Source organism: Equus caballus, chromosome X (genome assembly GCF_041296265.1).
Source record: "Equus caballus isolate H_3958 breed thoroughbred chromosome X, TB-T2T, whole genome shotgun sequence".
Taxonomy (NCBI): domain Eukaryota; kingdom Metazoa; phylum Chordata; class Mammalia; order Perissodactyla; family Equidae; genus Equus; species Equus caballus.
In genome coordinates, this window is record NC_091715.1 from 45,415,303 (window position 1) to 45,435,155 (window position 19,853).

At 43.7% G+C, this 19,853-nt stretch overlaps 1 protein-coding gene across 10 annotated transcripts in view; it reads right to left on the reverse strand.

Annotated features, from left to right (window-relative positions):
- Positions 1-19,853, reverse strand: part of LOC100060161 (protein FAM156A/FAM156B) — a 72,650-nt gene that overhangs the window by 52,398 nt on the left and 399 nt on the right. For 5 of the 10 annotated variants that reach the window (XR_011434642.1, XR_011434644.1, XR_011434645.1 and 2 more), the window contains exon 1: positions 19,496-19,724. The exons of 1 other annotated variant lie outside the window; for it this stretch is intronic. The gene's annotated coding sequence lies outside the window, so the exon portion shown is untranslated. Of the gene's footprint in view, positions 1-19,335; positions 19,725-19,853 lie in introns of those variants that run through there. 4 more of the 10 variants (XM_070257074.1, XM_070257079.1, XM_070257076.1 and 1 more) reach the window with 4 other exon arrangements.

Below are 19,853 nucleotides of genomic sequence, written 5' to 3' on the forward strand. Positions count from 1 at the left end.
CCATCCTTTCATTTTCAGTTTGTGTCTTTAGGTCTGAAGTGTGTCTCCTGTACGCAGCATAAGCATGAGTCCTGTTTTTTTATCCAGCTGGCCACCCTAGTGGGTGTGGTAGACCCCTGGGCTAACAGGCCAGGGGAAGAACTTCAATGGCATCTGCCTGTCTGTGTCAGCATGCCTGGACTAGGTGAGAACAATGACCCCCACCAATGTCTCAGTCTCTGGAGAGGTCTCTCCTCTCACTGAGATGCACCCGGAGCCTACTAGGTGAGTCTCTTTTCACCAAAGGACTGTCAGCCTTCTCTCCGGTGATTTTAGGTTGCTGAGACAGGTGAGTTTGTGCGTGGGCCCTTTAAGACTCGGGTCTTTTCGGCTTTCCTCCGATAGCTTTTCTGGGGGTATCCCCACTGCAGTTAATAGCCGGCAAAGCCAGATAGCAAGAGCCTCGTCTCAGCCGTGCTGAGTCTGAAGGATGCTTACAGTAGTATCGGGCCCCCACTCAGGACCTCACTTCTCCAGGGAGGGATGCGTACCTTAGGGTGGCTCCCGCCTGACTGGCTGAGAAACTCCGCTGCTCCTGAAGGTGGCTTTTTTCCCTCTCCAGAAGGAATTTCTGCCTCTTCCACCTTAGTCAGGACTGTCCCTTGTTGCGGGGGTTCTTTTAATCCAGTTTTCAGTTTTCTATCCAGGGTAATTTTTCCAAAGATAGTTGTAACCTGGTTGTGTTTGTGGGAGGACATGAGTTCAGAGTCTTCCTACACCACCATCTTGACGAGATCTCCAAGCACTGCCTCTTAAGGGAAGACCTTCCAAAAGGTCTTGCCAAGGTCACTTCTTCCCAAGCCCTGGAGTGGGCGTCTTTGGTACCACCAATCACAGCAGTAATTTTTACATTTATTTGTATGATCATTAGATTCATTATTGTCCCATGATTTTACATAAACCCCATGAGGGCACGGATGCTTCTTTTTTTATTGCATCTCCCAGGCACCCAGCACAGTGCCTAGACCACAGTTGAAGCTTGGTGAACTGTAGTTAAATGAACAGTCTCCCCCACCATCTTTTTTAAACACACACACACACACACACACACACACACACACACACACAGTGACCATCATAGTTATCCAGGACAGTGACCAGTGTCTGGGCCGCCCCCTGACCTGGATTAGGAGGTTGGGGAGCACTGGTAGTTTTGCTAGAGGGTGGCTTCCAGCTTCCCTAAGGTGCCACAGCACTACTCTCAGCAGGGCTAAGAAGCTTTCTGTATCTGTCACTGGTAAGGACCGAGACCTTCATGCCTTCACACACTCAGTGGCCCCTTGTTAGGGCTGATAGTGAGTCCTCAGAACACTCATCACTAAGTGCAATAATTCCCTCCCAGACTTCAGACCAGGGAGCCCTGCCCGACAATAATGGAGTACTCTATCCTCTTAGCAGAAAAGCAAGGCCAGAAAACGGACTTTTTGCTGTTTATCTCCTCTTAACGCGTTCTCTCACCTTTGCATTCACTTCCCCATTTCTTGTCTGAGTCACCCAATCCAACCCTGCTAATTCCCAACCGATTATTACCACAACCTGTATCTGCATCTCGCTTTCTGCGTATGGATTTATTGGGGGAAGGTTGGATCTAACTACTGCACTATGTATTTTCTTTCTCTTTTCCCTTCTGAATCTGTAGGCTTCCAGACTTCAAGAAAAGTGCTCCAGATCACCCACAAAAGGAGCAGGTGAGGCTGCGACTCTCATCCACAGAGTAGTTCTAAGCAGTACTGCTTTCTAGGAACCACATGCTGCCCCACTGCCCCAAGGGAGTCAAAAGGGAGCGAAGGTCTAAGAAGTCTTAATACAGACACTTATCTCGATAGCACATCAGCCTCTTTGTAGGGACGTGCGAGTTGGGTTTGGTTTGGTTTTTGCCTGTATTGACTGTGGCCTTTTTCACAGTGCGTGCAGACTTAGCCAACCTTCCATCTGGACCTCTCTGCTTCCCCTGCTCCTCTCTGCTACTGCACCACAGATCTTTCTCCTGCTTTAAACACACTGATTGGTTTTTCACCTGGCAAGCATAATGAAATAAGTTTTTATCCTGAAACGTCAAGACACCTAAGAGAATGAGTCTTCAGAAAAACTATTTTAAAAATTATAATAGGAACGCTGGCTATGTAATAACGAAGATACAGCAAATAGAACAGTGAATAAAATGTTATGTGAAAATTATCTAGAGTTTCACACTTAGAGAAAGACACTTAATATGTGGTTATTCCCTTCCAGGCTATTTTCCTATGCATTTTTTAAATTATGAGTTTGGGAAGGGGAGATAATGTCTTTATACCGTATCTGTTGTTTTGCTTGTTTGACATTATACCATAAACTACCTTCCGTAATGATAACGACGATGAGGATGTGGATGCCGACGTCAACAGGAGCAAACACACGCAGAGACTCTGATACGGCAGAAACTGTTCTTTGTGATGTGCACATGTTGACTCGTCACCCCATAGTATTTCATGCACCTAGGAGACAGCATGGTCAACCCGTACACAGATACATGTAATCTGATTAATGCTGCCAGACATGTTCATCTGGCTTTTGATCCAGAGGACATGTGACACTGAGGTCACACTCCAGAGTTTAGGGTTGCATCTCATGTGTCTTTATGTTTCTCTCTGGCCTGGGTACAAATCTGACTCTGACCTTGCTGGCTAGGTGGCTGCGGGCAAATTACTTCACCTGTTAATCTCCTCGTGTCTCAGCTTCCTCATCTATAAGAAAGGATGATAACATTCAAAATGCTTACCTCATAGAGTTGCTGTAAGTACTCAATGACTTTTAAAATTATATATGTAGAGAGAGAGCTAAAAACAAGGCCGGGCCTATAGGAAGCATCCAGAAGTGTGAGCTTTTATTCCCTTCTGCTTTTTGCTTGTACCCATTACCCCTTCCTCCCATTTGCCCCCTCCCTGCCCCCCACTTTCACTTCCCCCACTCCCACCCCACTCTCTCTCCCCTTTGCCCCTTCCCTCAGACTCTCCATCCGAAAACAGTTCACCGTCGCCTCATGATTTACCTCAGAAAACGGTAACATCATCAGCCTTTTATTAAATCAATAATGAATATTAGTGCTAGAAATAACGAACACAATAAAACTGACAATGTGAAAACTACACAAGAAACAAAGTGTTACTGAAGAAAATTTGACTCCTAATGGTTTCATACCTTCATCAGATTCAAATCTCCACAACTTGATACAGGAGAATCAGACTAGATAGAACTAATGGCAATAAAAGAAATCACATGATGAGGCTCTTTGGCCTTTACATATCAGTCTTTAAAATGTTTTTTAAAATTTACATACTCATGTTCTATCATCATCCAGTGACCATTTACTTTCCCAGCATTACACAAATCATATGAAGAGGGTATTAGAGTTCTAATTTCCTAGGGAAGTTTCCATTCAAATTTTCCATATGAGCACACGATGATGAAACCCTGGCAGTACATTTAGGCTTCACGAGAACCCTACAAGGAGAACTGAATATTCATTATGCTAACAAAAATATGACCTTTCATGCCCCATACACTCAGTTCTTGAGTCCCCGAAGAGCTGAAGTGAGCGTGCAAAGTCCATCCAGTCAGTCAAAGGTAGTCTTGACACTGTCTCTCTGGAACATGCTCCAGGAAAATGTGGCAACAGCAACAACACTGACAACAACAACTAGAATTGACTGGGAACTCACCATACGCCAGGCACCGTCCTGACAACTTTACACGTCTGAACATAGTCGGTGCTCTAAACTGCCCCAAGAAGTAGCTAAATTTACTACTAACTAGTGTTTTCATTTTACTAATGGAGAAATGAGGCAGCGAGATGCTAAGCAACTTGCTCAGTGTCACTCAGCAGTAAGTGGTGGAGCCACAGGTCTGGAGGCATTGTGGAAAACTCACTGTGTTGTGTACTTATTCAATGAAGGGTAAGATCCAAACGCTACCACAAAATACGTAGAATAACAGCTGACGTGTAACACAAATTGCTTTCGCAGCATAGAACTGCTGAGTAAGTAGGAATTGGATCTCAATAGCAATCTTTTAGATGGAGGCTTGACAGGATTGGAATCAGGATACACTGTGGAAACGATGGTGTGAGAGCCTCCTTAGTATAGCAAACAGCCTATCAGGCTCCTAGCCTGAGGTCTTGGGTTTGTGCACCAGAGAAGGCACCAACCCTACGTCACTTCTACACCCTCACAATGGAGACAGAAGCCTGGCAGCAGGGAAAATAAGACTAGACCCCTGCTCCAGTAGTTCCCAGACAAGTTGTCCGTGTGTGTCGGAACCCAGGAACTTTTAAAAAACGCACATTCTGTGATCAACAGCCAGTGAGTCTCACTTAGTGTGGCCACGACAGTGCCCTAGAATCTGTGATTTTTAACTGCCTAAGAAACTCTCAGGAACTTTATTAAAGCCCTTGAGCAGCAGGACCGCCTCCAACATACTCACTCTTCCCAGGACAGACACACAGTAGAGAAGACCAACCAGAAAGCACACAGGAAGACAGAACATAATGAACACAGCATGAGAGCCAAGTCAGTGGATCTTTTGAGAACACATCATGACCCCACTGGCCTTCTCCCTGAAGGCTTCAGTTGATGTCAAATCCATTCTCTTCATGGCCAGTGGATGGAGGTGGTGACAGGAGACGACATTTTAGATCCCACATGGCATGTGCTTTTTCTTTCTCCACCTGCAAAGTCCAGGAGCTGAGGCCATGCCTGCTGCCCCATAGTCAGAGCTCTGTCAGGTGTGACTGCAGGCTCAGCTGTCAGTTTGCATTCAAAATGCTCACAGCAGCTTGCAAAGACTGCACAGGAAGTATTTCGTCAGGAAAAATAGAAAGTCTCCAGGAACAGTTTGGACAAACAAGATCATTAATGTCCTCACTCCCTCCCTCTGCCTCTCCCCAGGTGCCAGGTTTGTGTTGTCTTCCATTGTCACAATATCAATGTACACAATTCTGAAATCAAAGATTTACATTTTAAAAATTATCCCTGAGATCTCATCAAGATGGAGGTTGAGCAGACGTTGAACTCGTCTCCTCGCACGAACACAACCAAGTTACAACAATTTTTGGAACAATTACCCTGGATTAAAAACTGAAAACCGGATAAAAAGAACCCCCACGACGAGGGACAGTCCTGATGAAGGCAGAAGAGGCAGTAACTCCGGCCAGAGAGGAAAAAAGCCACCTTTGGGAGCAGCGGAGCTTCTCAGCTGGCCAGGCAGGAGCCATCCTAAGGTAAGCAGCCCTCTCTGGAGGAGTGAGGTCCAGAGCGGGGGCGATACTGCGATAAGCATCCTTTACACTCAGCCCAACTGAGACGGGGGTCTTACTGTCTGGCTTTGCTAGCTATTAACTGCAGCGAGGACACGCCCAGAAAAGCTATCCGCCCGAAAGCTGAAAAGAGCCGGGTCTTAAAGGGCCCACGCACAAACTCACTCATTGCAGCAACCTAAAATCACCAGAGAGAAGGCTGACAGTCCTTTGGTGAAACGAGACTCACCTGGTGGGCTCTGGGGGCATCTCAGTGAGAGGAGGGACCTCTCCGGAGACTGAGGCATTGGTGCGGTCATTGTTCTGAGCTGGTCCAGGTGTGCTGATATGGACACTGGTGGGGGCCATTGAGGTGCATCCCTTGGGCTGTTAGCCCAGGTGTCTGCCACACCCACTAGAGCACAGATTTAATCCAGTTCAGCCAGGGCAGGCAACCCGCCCTAGGGACTGGCCCCTCTAACAGTAAGCCCTCAGGCTACTTTTCAGCCTGCATTGACTGGGTGCCTTGATCCTCTACAGGCAGGCAAAGGTGTCTGCCTCTGTGGGGCAGGGCCTGTGTGAGGACCAGGTGAACTGTGGGGGGCGTTGGGGGAGGGGTGGGGGCCTCTGCAGTGTGGCATTGGGGTACGCTCCAGGGGGTTGAGAAGTGTGCACGGACCAGGACTGTGTTGACAGTGTATGTGGTCCTGTGGGGGGTGAGGCTTATCAGCGGCAGAAGACTTGTGCTTCACAAATAGCCATAAAAAGGATCAGCCCCACCTTCCAAAGCCTGAAACAATTGAGTGCCCCATGCCAAGGGCCAGCCCCACTCAGCTGCACTCCTAAGAGAACTGACAACAGCCTTGTTGGCCTCAGGCCCATCACAACTGTACGCCCCTGAGCCCAGCAACCAGCTACACTGGGTACCAACCCAATTAAGAGGACAACTGCAATAAGAGTGTGCTGATAGACTTTGTAGCCAACAGTGCTGAGGCTCCCCAAACCAGATTTACAAACAGCTCGCCAGGGTAGGAAAGATCAGACTCCCTGGGTACCTGCAGTGGGAGCAACCCTGCTGCAGCAGAAGGACACAAGTAGTGCACAAAGGGGTCACTCCTGGTTCTTATGGACTGGTGACAAGAGGGAAGCACACTGCTGGGCCTCATAAGGCATCTCATACGTAAGGCCACTTCTCCAAGATCAGGAGACATAGCCGACTCACCTAATACAAAGAAAATAGCACAGAGAAAGCGGCATAATGAGGAGGCAAAGGAATACTTTCCAAGCAAGGGAACAGTACAAAACCCCAGAAAAAGGACTAAGTGAAACAAAAACTAGCAACCTATTTGACAAAGAATTCATGCAGAGAAGAATGGATGCACACAGTGAGCACATCAGCAAAGAATTGGAAGATATAAAAAAAAAAACAATCAGAAATGAAGAATACAATACTGGAAATGAGAAATTCACTAGAGGGACTCAATAGCAGAGTAGAGGAAGCAGAAGAACGGATCAGCGAGCTAGACGAAAGACTAGAGGAAATCATACAAGCTGAACAGAAAAGAGAAAAAAGAATTACACAGAATGAGAACAGTCTAAGGGAACTCTGGGACAATATCAAGCATGCTAACATTCGGATTATAGGTGTCCCAGAAGGAGAAGAGAAAGACAAAGGGGCAGAAAATTTGTTCGTAAAAATAATACAGGAAAACTTTCCTAACCTGAGGAAGGAAACAGACATCCAAATTCAGGAAACACAGACAGCTCCAAACAAGAGAAGCACAAAGAGGCCCACACCAAGACATATTATAATCAAAATGTCCAAAATTAAAGACAGAGAGAATTCTAAAAGCAGCAAGAGAAAGGCCACAAGTGACATATAAAGGGAAGCCCATCAGGCTATCAGCGGACTTCTCAGTCGAGACCCTACAGGCGAGAAGAGAATGGCACGACATATTTAGAGTGCTAAAAGGAAAAACCCTACAGCCAAGAATACTCTATCCATCAAGGTTGTCATTCAGAATGGTAGGAGAGATAAAGAGCTTTCCAGACAAGCAAAAATTAAAGGAGTTTATCACCAAGAAACCAGTTCTGCAAGAAATGCTGAAGGGACTCATTTAAGTGGGAAAGCGACGACCACAAATAGAGATTAAAAAAATGATCAAAAAAACACAAAACTACAACAACAAAAAGGCAATAAAATCACTTGTAACGTAAAAATATAGTAAAGGCAGCAGATCAACTACCTGTGAAGATAATAGGAAGGGTAAAAGACAAATGTACTAAAATCACCTATTTCAATGATAAGAAGGTAATGGATAGACACACACTAACCAAAAGACTACATATGATGTGAAAATAATACAATGTGGGAGGAGGGCAGTGAAAAAGTAGAGCTTTTAGAAAGAGGTCAAGGTAAAGAGTCTCTCTACTCAATATAGACTGTTATATGCATAGTATATTAAATACGATCCTCATGGTAACCACAAACCCAAAACCTATAACAAGCAGGAAAAAAAAGTAAGACAAAAGAAATCAAACATATTACTAAAGATAGCCATCAAACCACAAGGGAAGAGAGGAAGAGAAAAAGAAAGGAACAGAGAAGAACTACTAAAACACCCAGAAAAAAAAGTGACAAAATGGCAATAAATACATATTTATCAATAGCTACTTTAAATGTCAATGGACTACATGCTCCAATCAAATGCCACAGGGTGGCCAATTGGATAAAAAAACAAGACCCATGTATATGCTGCATACAAGAGACACACTTCGGAGCTAAAGACACTCACAAACTGAAAGTGAAAGGATGGAAAAAGATACTCCATGCAAATGGCAAAGAAAAGAAAGTGGGGTTAGCAATACTTATATCAGACAAAATAGACTTTAAGTCAAAAACTGTAATAAGAGACAAAGACGGGCACTACATAATGATAAAGGCAACAATCCAGCAAGAAAATATGACACTTGTAAATATCAACGCACCCAACATAGGAGCACCTAAATATGTAAAGCAATTATTAACAGACATGAGAGGAGAAATAGTAACACAATAATAGTAGGGGACTTTAACACTCCACTTACACCAATGGGTAGATCATCCAAACAGAAGATCAATAAGGAAACACTCGCCTTAAAGGACACATTAGACCAGATGGACTTAGTAGATATATACAGAACATTCCATCCAAAACCCACAGACTACACATTCTTTTCAAATGCACATGGAACATTCTCCAGGATTGATCACATATTAGGCCACAAAACAAGTCTCAACAAATTTAAGAAGACCGAAATAATACCATGCATCTTTTCTAACCACAAAGGTATGAAACTGGAAACCAACTACAGAAAGAAAACCAGAAAAGCCACAAAAATGTGGAGACTGAACAAAATGCTACTGAACAACGATTGGGTCAATGAAGAAATCAAAGAAGAAATCAAAAAATTCCGGAGACAAATGAAAATAAAAACACGACATGCCAAAATCTGTGGGATACAGCAAAAGCGGTTGTACAAGGTAAGTTTATAGCAATTCAGGCCTACCTCAACAAAGAGGAAAAATCCCAAATACGCTATCTAAAAGTGCACCTAAAGGTACTGGAAAAAAGAGCAACAGACAAAGCACAAAATCAGCAGAAGGAAGGAAATAACACAAATCAGAGCAGAAATAAACCAAGTAGAGACTAAAAAAACAATAGGAAAAATTAACGAAACCAAGAGCTGGTTCTTCGAAAAGATACACAAAATTGACAAACCCTCAGCTAGACTCACCAAAAAAAAGGGAGAAGGCTCAAATAAATAAAATCAGAAATGAAAGAGGAGAAATTACAACGGACACCTCAGAAATACAAAAGATGATAAGAGAATACTATGAAAAGCTATAGACCAACAAATTGGATAATCTAGAAGAAATGGATAAATTCTTAGAAACATACAACCTTCCAAAACTGGACCAAGAAGAAGTAGAAAATCTGAATAGGACAATCACCAGTAAGGAGATCAAAACAGCAATCAAAAACCTCCCAAAACATAAAAGTCCAGGACCAGACGGCTTCCCTGGTGAATTCTACCAAACATTCAAAGAAGACTGAATACCTATCCTTCTCAAACGCTTCCAAAATACTGAAGAGGAGGGGAGGCTTCCTACCTCCTTCTACGAAGCCAACATTATCCCGATACCAAAACCAGACAAGGACAACACGAAAACAGAAAATTATAGGCCAATATCACTGATGAACATCGATGCAAAAATCCTCAACAAGATACTAGCAAATTGAATACAACAATACATTAAAAAGATCATACATCATGATCAAGTGGGTTTCATTCCACGGAAGCAGGGATGGTACAACATCCGCAAGTCTATCAACGTGATACACCACATTAACAGAATGAAGAATAAAAATCACATGATCATCTCAATACACGCAGAGAAAGCATTTGACAAGATACAGCATCCACCTATGATAAAAACTCTAAATAAAATGGGTATAGAAGGAAAATACCTCAACATAATAAAGGCCATACATGACAAACCCACAGCAAAGATCATTCTCAATGGAGAAAAACTGAAAGCTATCCCTCTAAGAACAGGAACCAGACAAGGATGCCCACTGGCACCGCTCTTATGTAACACAGTCTTGGAAGTCCTAGCCAGAGCAATCAGGCAAGAAAAACAAATAAAAGGGATTCACACTGGAATAGAAGAAGTGAAACTGTCACTCTTTGCAGACGACATGATTTTATATCTAGAAAACCCTAAAGATTCCACTAAAAAGCTTTTAGAAATAATAAAGGAATACAGTCAAGTCGTGGGATACAAAATCAACGTACAAAAATCGGTTGCGTTTTCTACACACTAACAACGAAGTAGCAAAAAGAGAAATTAAGAATAAAATCCCATTTATAATTGCAACAAAGAGAATAAAATACCCAGGAATAAACTTAACCAAAGAGGTGAAAGTTCTGTACACCGAAAACTATAAAACACTGTTGAAAGAAATCGAAGAAGAAACAAAGAAATGGAAAGATATTCCGTGGTCTTGGATTGGAAGAATTAACATAGTTAAAATGTCCATACTTCCTAAAGAAATCTATAGATTCAACGCAATCCCTATCAAAATTCCAACAACATTTTTTACAGAAATAGAACAAAGAATCCTAAAATTTATATGGAACAACAAAAGACCCCGAATGGCCAAGGGATTCCCGAGAAAAAAGAACAAACCTGGAGGGATCACACTCCCTGATTTCAAATTATACTACAAAGCCATAGTAACCAAAACAGCACGGTACTAGCACAAAAACAGACACACAGATCAACGGAACCGAATCGAGAGCCCAGAAGTAAACCCACACGTTTATGGACAGCTAATATTCGACAAGGGAGCCAAGAGCATACGATGGAGAAAGGAGAGTCTCTTCAATAAACGGTGTTGGGAAAACTGGATAGCCACATGCAAAAGAATGAAATTGACCATTCCCTTACACCATGCACAAAAATCAACTCAAAATGGATGAAAGACTTGAATGTAAGACCCGAAATCATGAGACTTCTAGAAGAAAACACAGGCAGTACGCTCTATGACATCGGTGTGAGCAGCATATTTTCAAGTCCCATGTCTGACCCGGCAAGCGAAACAAAAGAAAAAATGAACAAATGGGACTACATCAAACTAAAAAGCTTCTGCACAGCAAAGGAAACCAGCAACAAAACAAAAAGACAACCTAACAATTGGGAGAAGATATTTGCAAACCATATATCAGATAAGGGGTTAATATCCAAAATATACAAAGAACTCATACAGCTCAACAACAAAAAAAACCAACAATCCAATTAGAAAATGGGCAAAAGATCTGAACAGAGATTTCTCCAAAGAAGATATACGGATGGCCAACAAGCATATGAAAAGATGCTCAACATCATCAGCTATCAGGGAAATGCAAATCAAAACTACAATGAGGTATCACCTCACTCCGGTCAGAATGGCTATAATTAACAGGAAACAACAAGGGTTGGAGAGGATGTGGAGAGAAGGGGACCCTTGTTCACTGCGTGGGAGTGCAAACTGCTGAAGCCACTATGGAAAGCAGTATGGAGTATCCTCAGAAAATTAAGCATAGATCTACCATATGATCCAGCTATTCCACCGCTGGGTACTTATCCAAAGAACTTGAAAACACAAAGGCATAAAGATTCTTGCAACCCTATGTTCATTTCAGCATTATACACAATAGCCAAGACATGGACGCGACCTAGGTGCCCACCAAGGGACGAATGGACAAAGAAGATGTCGTATTTGTACACGATGGACTACTACTCAGCCATAAGAAATGACGAAATCCGGCCATTTGTGACAACATGGATGGACCTTGAGGGTATTATGCTGAGTGAAATAAGTCAGAGGGAGAAAGTCAAATACCATATGATCTCAATCATAAGTAGAAGATAAAAACAACGACCAAAAAAAACACACATAGCATTGGAGATTGGATTGGTGGCTACCATCGGGGAAGGGGGGAGGGGCTAGGGCAAAAGGGGTGATTAGGCTCACATGTGAAGGGATGGAGTATAATTAGTTTTCGGGTGGTGAACACGATATAATGTATACAGAATTCAAAATATGATGTACATCCGAAAAAAACAAAAAAATAAAAACAAAACAAAGTTATCCCCTACTCTCTTCCAAACCTTTTGTCTAGTACGGTTGTATGCAAGAGAGACTAAAGAATTTTCACAGAAAAACAAGTTCTATAACCTAACTACAAAGACACATCATGTTTAGGAACTGGTCAGGATGAAATCTCAAATTTTAAAAAAACTTCCAGGGGCCGGCCCCATAGCATAGCGGTTAAGTTCAGCACACTCCACTTCAGTGGCCCAGGTTGGCGGGTTCAGATCCCAGGTGCGGACCTACACCACTCATCAGCCATGCTGTGGCAGCGACCCACATATAAAGTGTAGGAAGACTGGCACAGATGTTAGCTCAGGGCTAATCTTCCCCAAGCAAAAAAAAACCAAAAAAAAGAAAAAGAAAAGAAAAAGAGGAAGATTGGCAACAGATGTTAGCTCTGGGCTAATCTTCCTCAGCCAAAAAAGAAAAAAGTCAAAATGGGCTTACGTAACCTCCTGTCGCCTCTGTCTGTATCATTTATCTAGTGAGCAGGCTGGAAAAGATCAGTGTCTTGCCGGGGCAGCTGCATTGAATAGTTATATTGCCTAACATCTTACATGAATTTTCCCACACATCCAGATGCAATAGCCACAAAAGACAAGGCCATTTTTAAAAGGTCCCCCTCTTTTCCCCTTTCACTGAAAGTTTACTCAACCCCTTAGCAGTAAACTGACACTCACAGGGTTACCATTACAGCCTCCTGGGGGAGATCCTGGATGGAATGCTGGGAGGGGCTGTATCAGCAGCAGCAGCCACGCTGAAGCAAAGGCTGGAGTGTTTTTTGCCCTTCTTTGCCTCTAGTGTATCTATCGCTTTGCTCCAGCCCAAACCGATTTAATTTGTTTCCTCTCACTTGGAGGAGAGAGCAAGTCAAACTTTTCACATTTCTGGCTGACCCAAAGGTCACCTTTGGGAACCTATGGATCCTTCTTCCACCTACTGGGAGGAAAGAACAAACACCAAAGTCATGAACTGGCTGCGCTTCTTCCCCCTCACATCACCCAGCACGGCAAAAGCAGCCAAGGGATGCAGTGAGCTAACTCTCCTGAAATTGGATCTTTTATTTGTAAATTCTGTAAGTAACACTAACCTGTCGCAACAGACAGCAGCACAGCTGCTGTTTCATATCACGAGTACATCCATAGTCACCGAGGCACAAAAGGTTCACCATCCTTGCCCCTTCATCCTTCCTTTACTCCAACAAGGCTTTCGCCCTATTTCAGGTGAAAGTCAGGGTCTTGCTAGTGGATCCCATGGCAGCCACTACTGTTTCGGATGTCCCAAGACCACCCTTTCTTTGATGGATCCCCAGGAGGACTCAACTCAGTATACAGTCACCCTCATGGAAAAAGATTTATCACGGCAAAAGGACTCAAAGCCAAATCAGCCAGGGGGAGGGGTACCCTGGGCACCACCTGGAGCAAACCAGGGCAAGCTTCCAAGAGTCCTTGCCCTGTAGAGTCTCACAATCTGTCCCTTGAACAATGAATTATGGCAGATGTTTGAAATGTGGTCTACCAGGGAAGCTCATGAGAAACTCAGTGCCCAAGGTCTTTATTGGGGGCCGGTCACATAGGCACTGTCTGCTTAGCATGTCCCAAGACTTCAGAGTCCCAGAAGGCAGGCAGGTGTTTAGCATAAAACACACTGTTTGGACAAACACTTTAGGAAGCGTAAACCGCCCTTCTCAGGTAGGGAATGGTGGCAAACCTCCCCAAATCCAAGTTCCCAGATGCAAGGTAAGGGCCAACAAGCCGGTCTTTCTAAGGATGGCAGTCCCAGGCCTGCTACGTTAACTCTTTTCTGCACAGCAGTCAACAACAAAGCTTCAAAATACATAACCGAGTCAGACGGACCACAAAGGATAAACAAACACCTCTACAATTACAGTTGGAGACTACAACACTCTCTCAGTAATATATAGATCTAATGAAGAGAAAACGAGCAATAAGTCTATGAAGTCAATGACACCATGAACAACCCGGATGTAACTGACAAGTTGGGAACTCTCCACATAACAACAGTGGAATGTACATTTATTTCAAGTGCATATGGAAGTTTCACCAAGGTAGACCATATTCTAGGTCATAAAACAAATCTTACCAAATGGAAATATAGTTGAAATCATACAAAGAATGTTGTCTGACCAAAAGAGAAAAGCCACCGAGAAGTAAGAAAAAGTTAAGAGGAAAATCTCCAAACACAAGGAAATTAAACTATACACTTCTAAATAATCCATGGGTCAAAGAGCAAGACTCAGGGGAAATTAGAAAATATTTTGAACTGAATGAAAATGAAAATACAACACATCAAAATTTGCAGGATGCAGCTAAAGCAATGCTTAGCAGTAAATGTCCAGCATCAAATGCTTGTCTTAGAAAGAATGAAGGACCCAAATCAAGGATGAAAGCTTCCACCTTAAGAAACTAGAAAAAGAAAACGAAGATAAACTCAAAGCAAGCAGAATAAGGGAAATAGAGATTGGAGCAGAAATCGGAAAAAGAATAGACATAATCAATGAAACCAAAACTAGTTCTTTGAAAAGGTCAATAAAATCCATAAACTACCCAGGCTGACAACAACAACAACAACAACGGAAAGATAAATAAAGAAAAGACACAACTTCCCAACATCAGGAATAAAACAGGTTACAGGCCCCACAGAAATTAAAAGGATCCTATAAGTAACTGCACGTTCCCACATCTGGCAACTTAAGATAAAATGGAACAATTGCTTGAAAGACACAAACTATCAAAGCCCAACCAAAAGTAAACAGATAATCCGAATAGATACATATCTACTAAAAAATCAAATTTGTCGTTGAAAAACTTCACAAATCTCCAGGCTCCTATGGTATTCCCTGGAAAATCCTACCAAACACTTAAGAAGAAATCACAGCAATTCTACACAGTCCCTTCAAGGAAACAGAAGAGAGGGAACACTTCTTGAATCACTCTATCAGATTAGCATTATCCCGATACCAAAATCAGACAAAAACAGCATTAACAAATCAAATTCAGTAACATATAAACAGAATAATACACCATGACCAAGTGGGGTTTATCCCAAAAGTGCAAAGCTGGTGGAGTATTCAAAAATCAATCACTAAGTCCACCATATTAGCGAACCAAAGAAAAAGAACCACATGATCCTATCAATTGATGCAGAAAAAGCGTCTGACAAAATTCAACAGCCATTCGTGATAAAAACATTCAGGAGTAGAAGGGAGCTTTCTTAGCCTGATATAGAGCATCTACAAAAATACCTACACCTTCCATCCTACTTAATGGAGAAAGACTAAAGGCTTTCTTCCTAAGATCAGGAATGACGCCAGGAGGATGGCCACTTTCTCACTCCTGCTATTCAACATTGTACTGGAAGTCCTAGCCACTCTAGTAAGGCAAGAAAAAGAAATGGCTTACAGATTGGGAAGGAGGAAATAAAACTGCTCCAATTCATTGATGAATGTAGACATGATTATCTACATAGAAAATCCCATGAAATCTATTTTTAAAATCTCCTATAATAGGTGAGCTCAGCAATGTTGCAGGATACAAGCTCAACACAAAAAATCAAGAGTATTTCTAAATACTATCAATGAACGATTACAAAACAAAATTAAAAAAAAAAAACACAAAAAGCTGAGGAAAGAAACAAAAGAAGACCTAAACATATGGAGACATATACTGTGCTCATGGGTTGATAAATTCAATATAATTAAGATGCCAATAGTCCCCAAATGGATCCATCAATTTCATACAATTCCAATAAAAAATCCCAGCATCATGTTTTGTAGATAGAGACTAACTGATTGTAAAATTTATATGGAGAGGCGAAGAAACTAGAACAGCCAAATAATTTTGAAAACAAAAAATAAAACTGAAGGAGTAACGCCGATTTTAAGATTTACATCGCAGCTACGGCCAAGCTACGGAAACAACCTAGGTGTCCATGGATGGATGAATGGATGAAGAAAAGGTGGTGTATACATATACGATGGAACGTTATTCAGCTATAAAATAGAAGAAAATCCTGCCTTTTGCAACGACATGGATGGACCCTGAAGGCTTTACGCTAAGTGAAATAAGTCAGACAGAGAAAGACAGCCTATGTTCTCACGTCCGTGTGGAATCTAACAAAGCCAAACTCAGAGAGATGGAGATCAGCAAATGCACTGGGGCAAATGTACTGGGGCAAATGTTGGTCAAGGGGTACAAACTTCCAGCCATAAGATACATAAATTCTGGCAATCTAACGTATAACATTAACAGTACTGTGTTATATACTGAAAGTTGTTGAGAGTAGATCTTAAATGTTACCCAAACAAAAAAATGGTAATTACGTGAGGGGACAGGGCGTTAACTAACCTTGTTGTGGCAATCATCCCACAAGATACAGTTGTCCCTCGGTATCCACGGGGGATTGGTTCCAGGACCCCCGTGGATACCAAAATCCACGGAGCCTCTGTCCCTTAGTAGGCCCTCAATATCCGGGGGTTCTGCATTCTCGGATCATAAACACAGAAGTACAGGATCTGTGGTTGGCTCAATCTGCAGATGCGGAACTTGCGGATACGGAGAGCCAACTGTAGGGTGCACCAAATCATCGCGTTGTATACCTTAAACCTACTTATGTTATATGTCAGTAATAGCTTGATAAAGCTGGAACAAATAAAATAATCTCATTTTACTTATTTATCCAGTGGGAGCCCCTTCGAGTTATTTCTTGTGTCCTTCCGACATCTCCCCATCATTCCTTGAACTTTCCCTTATTACTGACACCACAAGTTGAGGCAGTCTCATTTATCCTTTCCCTCCTCCAGCCTGGGAACCCATCATTTAGCAGGGGATGGTATTTAGAAGCCAAGATCTGGGAGCTAGGTGTACTTATTGCTATTGGGTCGGTGCTGTCTCCAAAACTTTGGAATATATGTATGTACACACTCACACACGCACACATACGTATGTACATCTATATCCATCTACCCATATATGCACACACAGACTCCAATTCCAGTATAACCCCCCGATTTTGTTGTAGTTTTCTTCCTTTCCATAATTGAAACTCCCTTTTCCAAAAGTACGAGACATGGCTCCCATTATCCTTACACACTTACTGACTTGATGAATCCCAGTGTATATAAGCCATCCTTTCCCCACACAGTGTCCCTCCTCACATGCTGTGCCAACCATCCTGCACCTTTGACCTCCAGGCCCCACTCAGGGTTGAACCCCTGAGCCAGTTAGCCCTCTCCTCCGCCAACCCCCAGGGACCCTCCTTACTGCCTTGGGCTCTGTCCTCATGGATGGATGTCCTCCTCACTGTGCCTGGGCGCCGACTCCCCAAGTTGGGATGCCCCTACACATATACACTTGCCTTGCTCTGCAGCACCTCATGGCTTTAGGACTGAACTGCTCAGGCAAAAAAGAGAAGGGAAGTGAAAGAATGGGCAGGGAAGGGGAAAAGGGTGAACGTATCTTAATAGGATCAATTAATTAAGATGAATTGGGCCAAATCCAGGCAATATTATGAAGCCAGTTGTGTTTTTTCTCACTGCTCTCCAGCTTCCCCTTCCTGCCTCTCTCTCTTCTGCCCCAGTTCTTTCTCATTCCTAAAGTCCTGCCCTCGATCAAGAGTAGAAATGTTATGATGGCCATGGTTCCCATATTATAATTTATACTAGCAGGCCGGCTGCCATTCAGTGTGGATGGTGTCCTCCCTGCAGCCCTGACACTCAAACCCTCTGTCTCTAGGATGAAGTGGAAAGTTTCACTCCTCTTTTAGCAATTTCAGAAGCGAGCAGAGAGAAGGTGCAAGGCCTTGGAGCCTCGGGGCCTTCATCCGTAAAATGGGGATGACCCCACCTCCCTCACCAGTTGTGGGGGAAATAGAAATAGCAACACCATGCACCTTTCAATGAGTGCTACATGTGAAACCCAGTGATGAGGGCTTTACCACCATCACTGGACTCCCTGACATCCAGGAACACACCAAGTGGATTTCCCCTCAGGACTGTTGCACCTGCTGTTCTTTCTGCCTAAAATGCTCCGCCCTCAGGTAATCCAAGGCATGCTCCCTCACTTCCTCCAGGTCTTCGCTCAATCACCACCTTTTCAGGGAGACCTTCCTTGATCACCCTGAATAAAACAAGCACGTCCTCCCTACATACCCTTTCCATCGACCTTGCCTCATCTTTCTACCTAGCACTTGCCACCCTCGATGTGCTATATATTTACTGACCAACTCTATGAAATCAGAGACTTTGATTTTGTTTTTGTCCTGTTTATGTTTGTCATAAACATGTTATGTTATGTCCTGATTTTGCTTGTGTTTGTCAGTTTTGTCCTGTGTTTTATCACTAACTCCTAGAACAGTACTCAGGCACAGAGCAGGCGCTCAGAAAACTCTTCTGGAAGGATGGCTGGGAGCCAGGCCCTTTACACACATGCTAAGATGCACAGGTACACTCCAAGACAGGCATTGGCCCCAGTTTATGAAGTATGATACATACTGAGGCTCCAGGAGACAAGCGACTTGTCCAACGACACACAACCAGGACTTGGGGCTCGAGGCTTTGGAATCATATCCGCCAGATTCCAAAATCCTCACTTCCTGGACAGAGACCTCACAACCAAAAAGGTAAGAAATTCTAAACAGCTCAGATACCCAGAGACATCAAAAACCAGATCACTGAACGCAAAACCTAAACCAGATTCCGAACATCTCTGCACAGAGAGCTCACAACTGCAGTCACAGACCCCCAAAGAGAACAGAGACCATGCACACTGCCACGAGGACCTCCCCAACATACCAAAGTCCTCGCCCCAGGAAACAAGTTAAAACTGCTCAGATACCTCACATCCTAGAGACAGACCCTCAAACCACTCAGACACCTCTCAACCTGATACAAAGACCACAAAACCAGAAAGACAGAAGTTCAAGTAACTCGGAAACATCACATAACCTTGCGATAGAGTCCCCAGACAAATCAGAGAACCTAGGCCCTGAGCGCAGACCCCCAAACAGCTCAAATACTTTACACCTTAAGATAAAGCCCACCCCACACCCAAGCAGCTCAGAGACTTCACAACTTGGGACCCAGAATGACATACGGCTCAGAGACCTCATACCCTGGGGTGCAGATGCCTACAGAGAGATCCCATACCCAGGGACACAAATGCCCAACAGCTCAGAAAATGCACACCCAGATTTACAGGTACACAAAGCCTAAGAGACCTTATACCACGTCGCACCAAATCCACTCAGATAAAATATCCCATTCGTTCACAATCCCCCAAAAGGCTCAGACAGATCAAATGTACCCAAACAGCATCTGAGATGTCATACCTAGCGACACACTTTACTTCCTAGGCAGAGACACCAAACTAGCTCAGAGACCTCTCCCCGGACATTAATTGAATGCATCTGTAGGACTGACGGTGCGGTGCCAAACGCGCCCGACTAGGCTTCTGACTGAGTCAGGGCTAAAGAAGACTGAAAAGCTCACGTGAAGACAGCACCGTCACCCCGCGCATCCAGCGTCGGACTCTAGTTACAAGCCAGAGATTGCGCCGAACCTCGCCACTGACCCGGGCAGCAGCTTCAGCCTCCTCGGGACAGTCAGTTGGTGAAGAGTCCAACTCGCAGGAAAATTCTACACTCTGAAAAGCTCCCCGCCCCCGAGCTCCAGGAGCGCCGTCATCGCGCCTGTCCCAGACAGACGGCCAACGGGAACTGGCTGGGCGAAGAGGGAGGCGGGAACAACCGGGTCCACCCGGTGCCGCTCTGCGTCCCGGAAGTGCTTAGTCCGGCGATCTCGCCGTGACCAATCACCGCCCAGTACGGCCTCTGGCCCAGACCCCCCA